Here is an 8,448-nt window from a genome sequence, read left to right as displayed (position 1 = left end):
ATTTTTTCATTTGGGGTTACGAATGATCAGTGTAAAGGCATTGTTGCATTGTGTGTCCTAGCCTTCCACAGGAAACACATAATACTTCAACACCTTCATAAAGTATCCCTTGTTTTAGATGCCCTATGAAAATATGTTTTTTAACGAGGATTTTCAGTGGGACTTCAATAAAGATGCGTGCACATCTTCCTTTTAGGGTGGATGAGGTGCATACATCCGTTTTGACTAGTTTCCTAATTTGTTCCCAATCATCGCAATAATTTTGTGATCGTAGTATTTGGTAGGCAATTCTGGAAGCCGAGTCTAGATAGCAGATATCGTTTCACCCGCTTCCGATGCCACAAAGTTTGGGTGCCATTTTTATATGGAGAGGAAGAATCCATTTACGAATCAGGGGCCATTTTGTAAAGCCCTAATCATGTTTTCCTCTTTGAGGAATTTCACTATAAAGTAATCATAACCCAAATCTCTTTTGTGGGCCTCCAGAGTAAGGATAGTTTTCGTTTCAAATAGTCATGGTTCATTTGTTTGCCAAGTAATTTAATGATGACTAAGCTTTAAAAATGAAAACAATGATGGGTTCCAAGGCATTTCTATTTTTTTTTTGGCCTTTTTGTGGCTATTTTTACAATGATAAGTTGTAGCTAGGGAGTTGGCTGAGACCTATAAGATTATTATTTTTCCTAATTTTATTATTTATCTCTTATAAATATTGAATTTCTTATCTAATTTTAAATTTCACAATTGATGTAGAATTTGAATCAGACTATAAGAATGATGAAGACACTAACGGACATAGCGAATATAACAGATATAAACCCCACATGGCGAATAAACAATGAATATAAACCTCTGGGTGGTGGATATAAACCCCAGGTAGCGAATATAAGCCTCCAGGTGGCAGATATAATCCTCCACATGGTGGATATAAGCCTTCAGGTGGTAGATATAAACCCCCACATGGCGAACACATCAACAGATATAAGCCTCCAAGTGACGGATATAAACCTCCACATGGTGAATATAAGCCACTGAGGGGTCGTTTGGTAGGGACTATTAGAAAAAATAGTTCATGTATTATGTATGGTATTATTATGAATTAGTTATACATCCTACATGATATTATATGATGTATTACTAATACCTTCTATTTGGAGGTATTAGTAATACATGGGATTTAATACCATGAAATAAGTCCATGCAAAGATAAAAATATCTCTCAAATTAGTTTAATTATTATATTAATTTTATGTTTTATATTTGTACTAGTAAATTTATTAAAATAAATTAGCTTACAAATTATTTAGAGAGTGTTGTTTATTACTAAATAAATCTAAAACAAATCAATACAATATTTGAATTGTGAGTTGTTTAACATTTACTAATTAAAAAGACAAATATGTCACCATATGACGTTTGTGATCTTAATTGAATATATATATTTATACACTTTTTGGTATACAGTACTGTCAGATCTGTAATTTAAACATGGAAATCTTGAACGAACTTATACACACTGGTAAGGTCTATTTAATGATAGGAAGATCCGTCCGCCATTGATGCAAAAATCATTGAGGAAATTCAGAAGCAAGTTGCTTTCCCAAAGGAAAATTCATGAATGTTTTGCAGTATTATTTTGGAAAGTGAAGGCACTCATCCATGCGTTTTGGTAGTCAAAGTAATTGTAGTTTTAGGGTTCAAATGGCTGGGAAAGTTTTTTGTACTTGGCTGGGTGCATGCCCCATTCTTTGGGTGAGATTATTTTGTTAATGAATACTGTAGTATGGGTAAAATATGTTTGTGTTGGTTTATCCTTATGGGGCTTGAACAAGTAAGATCGGGTATCTGTGAGTATGAACTCATAGAAATTTGTGTATACATTGGAGTTTTTTGGATGAAGTTTGCATTAGGGGAAAGTATTTTCTTGGCTACCTCTTGAGGGTTTGAATGCCAAAACTCATGTTCAATTTGTATTAGTAGGTAGACACAATCATTTTTTATGTAAGCTGAATCATCAGAAAAGGATTCTCCGCTTGAAGAAATAGGTTGGGGTGCGGGCGAAGAAATTGATTTGTTTGGTATTGGGCATGCCGTGCTTGTGCTCGTATTTTGTGTAAAATATTGATGGAGTTTTCTACCTCTACCGGTGCTTTAGTTGTGCTAGTTGCAGCCACAGAGCGTGAAAAAGATGCTGAAGCGTGGCTTGTTGCCGCCAGTTGAGAGCACATTTATTTGAAAAAAAGGTATTGATTAATCAAATATCTCCTGCTGGAACTGGACATAACTGTGGGTTCTTTAAAACCCATGAGTTGGCGTCAGTTTTTAAAGTCTTCCTCTGTCCACGAGGTAGACATTATTTGGGCTAGTTGATCTTGTTCTTCTTCTTCAACTAGATCTGCCCATTTTTTGAACTAGAAATTGGAATTGGATTTGCATTTTCCAAGAGGAAAGATTGTGGGATTCCTTTCATGGCATAATCTGTTGAAGTTTGATATCTTGGTTGGTTTAATCTATGTACACTAGTTGAGGGTTGCTTGTTAGCAACTGGATTTGTCTATTGTTGAGGAGCCAATAGTAATGGGTTTTTGGTTGGCTGATATTCAATTGTTGTTTCAATTTCATCTTGTGTGCTCAGTTCCAATAGTTATATTTTCTTTTTTTTTACCCATAATCACCTACCCTGCAAGAACAAATTAATTTCTTCGAATGGTTTGAGTTTCCTATAGGGTCAAGACGGATACTTTGAAAGATATTTTGTTTATCTTCATTGGTAAGATTTGTATCCCACCATCCTTTAAGCTAGCCAATGAATCCTGCTACAAGGACATGGGTAGTGAGTTGGTCTGAACAATTATGGGAGGTCCTATAAGCAGTGACAACCATTGTCATCTATTGTAATTTGGAGAGAATGTTATATTCAGAACATGCATACATGTTCCATTCATAGATGTTGTTGGCGTTGTAGTTATTCTGCATAACACTAGGTTTTTCTTTTAAAGCAATGTTTGGATGGCTAGCTCTAGAATAGTAGAGTTTTTGCGATTTTGTAGGATATCAATAATATTGTAGGTGTTTGTCACTTGAGAGTGAGAAAATATATGAGAGGAAGAGGTGGAAGGTTTATCTAAAGCACTTTTGAATTGCTCTAGATAGTATTTTTTTTGGTCTGAATCATGTAAATTACTAATAGGCTCAAGGAGGAGATCATGTTCTTTAGTGAGAACAAAGGATTCTAAGTTGTCATTTTCAATTTGGTTGAAACTATTTTTCAAATTCATCTTCGATTTGTAATAATCAATTGATGACTGGGAGATTCTAAAGCATCCCCAGTCTACAATTTATAAATCTTCCAGATGACCTTTAACCAATGACTACCATATTTCAACTATCGAACAAACTATCCCCTGGAATCTGACCATGTAATTATCAAACTTTTAAATTAAAAAGTTCTAGAAAAATATTGCCGAAAATGTAATGCTCTCCATTTTGGGCTTGTCCAAATCGTTGCTAAACCTCTCTTTAGGGAAGGTCGTATATATATATGGTTTCCTAATTATTTGTATTTTGAACAGTTTATTGCATACATATTAAAATTACAACTTGCAATTTTTATGTGTAAATGTATATGGTTAATTCAATTTTACTATTGTTTATTGTCTTTTCGGTTTTAAAAGTAGATAATTTATCTTTCTTTTTTTAAACTGAAAATTGACATTTTGTGAGTGATCAATTTATTAAGATGACAACTATTTATCCTCAAATAATTCAAGTGGAAAAATAGCAAATATGACAACAAAATTGTTCTTCTCCTAGCTAGTTAGAAGGGCATAAAAAATACTATTGTACGACAATTATCTACCTTGATCTAATTACATAATAATTCAAGGGTATAATTAGAAAAAAACTTTTTATAAAGTTTTAATTCAGACACAAAATGAGGTGGGAAACAATGAACCAAATACTTGTTAAAAATAAACCCTGCATTACCAATTTTTGCACTACTAATCCCTGCATTACTAATCTTCGTACCAAACGACCCCTGACTGGTGGATATAAACCCCCACTTGGTGAATATAATCCTCCACATAGCGGATACAACCCTCTAGGTGGCGGTTACAACCCTCCACATGACAAATATAAACCCCCTAGTGGCGGATATTATGCTCCAAGTGGCGGACATCACCCTAGGTGGTGGATATAATCCTCCAAGTGGCGGACATCACCCCCCACCTGCGGATATAACCCTCTAGGTGGAGGCCATGATTAAGTGACTAGCCAATTGCCTCGCAACAAATCATCATGTGAACTATTATAAAACTCTGGTATACGTACGTAGTTGCAAGATTAGTACCAGTAATACGCTTGCTACTTTTAAACCAGATTGTTGTATCAATCGTATGAATAAAACACATAATATGAATGGTTGGTCATGTAATATTTTGTTGTATAATATTTTGTGTGATGAATTTATTTTCATAATGTAAATTTCTTCTTATTTCACACTTTATTATTGAAAACTCTCCGAATTCAAAATACAATCTACTCTAAAATGAATAGGCAAGAAATTATAAGAGCCCCCATGAATTTTTTAGATTGTGTTGGAATTGTTGGAAAAACGAAACTCGATCAATAAATATCATTTGTTCGGATATTTTTTATTGTTATAATAAAATATTATTATAAAGAACATATAATATAAATAACATAAAAGAAGTTTTACAAAAATTAACCTAGTTATTAATATTTAAAAATCTAATCTCTCTCTCTCTCTCTCTCTCTCTATATATATATATATATAAATCTGAATCTAGAATCGCTGATGTGGCATGCCTCTAAGGACAAGAAAAATATTTATCTTTTTTGTGGTTTTTTTGACCATTTTTCAATTTTAAAATACAAAAAAAAAAAAAACTTAAATATTGAAGATAATCACAATTAAAGTCATTCAATTATAATTACTCTAATGTACGTTATCTATCTTTTCATATTCGTATGTTACTAATTTGCTAACTATAAATACTAAAGCAAATGGCATACACTGCACAACATTCTGTCTTTTTTCATTCATAATTTCCTTTCAATTTTTCTTCTTTTTATTTTGCTTCTTTTCATTTGAAATTGAAACACTTTTTCCAAGAAGTTTCTTTCTTCTTTTTCCTTTTTTTAAAATTGTTTTTTATTTATTTTAGCATTATTAGTGTTGTCTCCACAATTATTATCTTTGTATGTAATTTTCATGCCTAATTTTTATTTGTTAAAATATGGGAGAGAGCAACATATATACGATCTTATTTGTGAAAGGAACTCGTCAGAATCAAGCTTGAAGAATATCAATCATTAGCGATATATCAAACTTTATCTACATGTATTTTTCTGTTGCAAGCTTGTATATAGTTATAGTGTGAATTCAATTTTTCTTCTTTTTATTTTGCTTCTTTTCATTTGAAACTCTTTTTCCAAGAAGTTTCTTTCTTATTTTTCCCTTTTTTAAAATTGTTTTTTATTTATTTTAGCATTATTAGTGTTGTCTACACAATTATTATCTTTGTATGTAATTTTCATGCCTGATTTTTATTTGTTAGAATATGGGAGAGAGCAACATATATACGACCTTATTTGTGAAAGGAACTCGTCAGAATCAAGCTTGAAGAATATCAATCATTAGCGATATATCAAACTTTATCTACATGTATTTTTCTGTTGCAAGCTTGTATATAGTTATAGTGTTAATTCAAATGTAACAAAATTTATTTTTCTAGGATAAATGTCCTGTTTTAAATTTAAGAAAAAAAATATTAATTTTACATCAAATTATTATTATTATTATTCACAAACAAAACCTCTCCTTATACGATTTCTAAATGCTCCCAAAATAAGTAACATATTAAAAAAATATAATTATTTATTTCATCCCAAAACAAATGATATATGAATAAAAATAAAATCTTAAAGAATATTCTTGAAGCTCCTCACACTTCCTATAAATTTTTTAGTTTTGACAAAGTTTTCTTCTCTTTGACAAGAGAGATTTCTTTAATATAAGAACTCTTTGTGTAGAATAAATCAGTTGATTTTCTTTATCTTTTTTTGTTGAATTTATAGAGACCTAATGGAGTTATCATAATGATAGGAGAAATTGATTTTCGAAACATGATTTTAGAGATTCTAGATAAAATAATCAAAAAGGAAAGGAGAATTGAATTAATTACCCAAAAAAGGATATAATTAGTAAGACGTATTTTATTTTACCTAGGATAGGCATTCTAACAATAATATAATAAGGAAATAAGGAGAAAAATCAAAAGGGGAGAAAAATGTTATTAGGTTTTATAGTATTTTTTTTTACAAATATCCAAATTTATTTTAAAATTGGAGTTATAAATGCATAATTTAATTAAGATAAATTAGATATAAATCCTTTTGAAACTGAAAAAATATTTGGATGAATTAAAATTTTAGAATAGTGTAACTAGGGTTACTTGAGCCACAACAAATAAATCAAAATTATACTTATAAAAGAGGATGGTATTAATATTTGATGGTTTTAGCTTTTAAAATATGAAATATATTTATAAAATTGGGAAATAATAAGTAATACCTCTCAAATACTCAAAATTTAATTTAAAATCGAAGTTATATATGCATAATTTAATTAAGATAAATTAAATTATAGATCCTTTTGAAATTGAAAAAAAAAAGATTTGGATAAATTAAAATTTTAGAATAGTGTAACTAGGGTTACTTGAGACCCAACAAATAAATCAAAAATATACTTATTGAACAAGGAAGATGATGGTATTACTTATTAATGTTTGATGTTTTTAGCTTTTAAAATATGAGAGATATTTAAAAAGTTGAGAAATAACAAGGAAAATAATAAGTAACACTTCTCTTTCATCAAGAATTTTATCCTCCTTTTTTATTTTTTATTTTTTATTTTTTTTAAAAAGTCATATTTCTCAGAATTCAGACTTCTCCATCTTCATTATTTTCACTCTTAATTAGTAATAGTCATAACTCACATTAAATTATCATAGTTATTAAAAAAGTGATTTACATATCATTTAATTTTAACAATAAGAATGTGTATGCAATTTATATTACGTTGACACTAATAAGAACTTATACTAACAATTAATATGTTAACTGTGAAAACAGAAAGGAAAACAGAACAACAAACAAAAAGTCTAAATATATTTATTTTTTACTTCATATAACATATATAATCATATTATTATTTATATACTTTTAGTATACTAGGATAATGAACACGATTGACACATCATTTACCATTTGAGAAGATTTATTAACAAGTGATAAAAGTTTGAGAAATTGTTATGATTTATAAATTTGTAATATTTTCGACTTATCTAAAGTACCTATAATTTTTTGTTCATTCCACTAAGTCAAATTCAAATATTATTGTAAGCCACATTTTATATGAAAGCTAACATATTAAAATTTTATTGAACATAATTTTAATTGTTGAATGAAAATCAAATCAAATAGGAGCATTTTTTTTAATATAGTTTATAACATTTAAATTTTTTTTTTAAAAAAAAAACTATAATTATAAATTGACTTTTCAATTAATAACAAATTTATAAAATGCAATTCACATCGTGCGAAGCGCGAACAAGTTTACTAGTTAATATATATAAATAATTAATTAAGATCTCGTAAATACAAATCCCAACTCCACCCCTATCATAATTAATTGGCAAGATGTAATAGACTTTCAATTTTAGACCTTGCTTATATTTATTATAATAAGAAGTATGAATAAAATTAAAGCCCATTATTAGTTCCTCAGTACCCCACGAAAATATCCAAATCATTATAGACAAATTTTAGACTTAAAATTTATGAATTTCTACAACAACTTCAAGTTCATGCAAATCAGTAATCAAATTTCTAGATCCTCATTAACCCATGCAAACTAATTTAAACCTAAAGAAAAGTCTCTAAATTTTATTTTCCTTAAAAACATAAGACTTAGGGTGTGTTTGGTATGAAGGAAAATGTTTTCTTGGAAAACAAGTGAATTTCTAATTTATTTTCTCATGTTTGGTTGGTGAGTAGAAAATACTTTCTGAAAAATATTATTTTATGTTTGATTGGTGAATGAAAAATATTTTTTATTTTTGGCTTTAGACTAGAAAATACTCTTTAGGAAATAATTTATTGTTCAAATATCAACCCCGATAATTGATCTAGTTACCGACTCTGACACCCGAGCTAGGACAAGATCCCGATGATAAATTTGAAATATTTTCCAAAAATAATTTTTATATAAAAAAATTGATGGGGGTGGCCTGGGGGTGTGGGGTGGCGTAAAAAATGAAATTATTTAAATTTGAAATATTTTCCAAAAATCTATATATTTTTTAAAAAATTTATGGGGGTTGCTTGGGTGAGGGTGGGATGGCCTTGGTGGGGGGGGGGGGG

General features: G+C 29.5%; 1 pseudogene; it reads left to right on the top strand.

Annotated features, from left to right (window-relative positions):
• The first annotated feature begins 364 nt into the window (after positions 1–364).
• Positions 365–4,201, top strand: LOC125873638 (uncharacterized; annotated as a pseudogene).
• The last annotated feature ends 4,247 nt before the right edge of the window (positions 4,202–8,448 follow it).

The sequence above is a fragment of the Solanum stenotomum genome, chromosome 8, assembly GCF_019186545.1.
Source record: "Solanum stenotomum isolate F172 chromosome 8, ASM1918654v1, whole genome shotgun sequence".
Lineage (NCBI taxonomy): Eukaryota > Viridiplantae > Streptophyta > Magnoliopsida > Solanales > Solanaceae > Solanum > Solanum stenotomum.
Note: the sequence above shows the minus strand (reverse complement) of the source record. Positions and strands in the feature narration are given on the sequence as shown.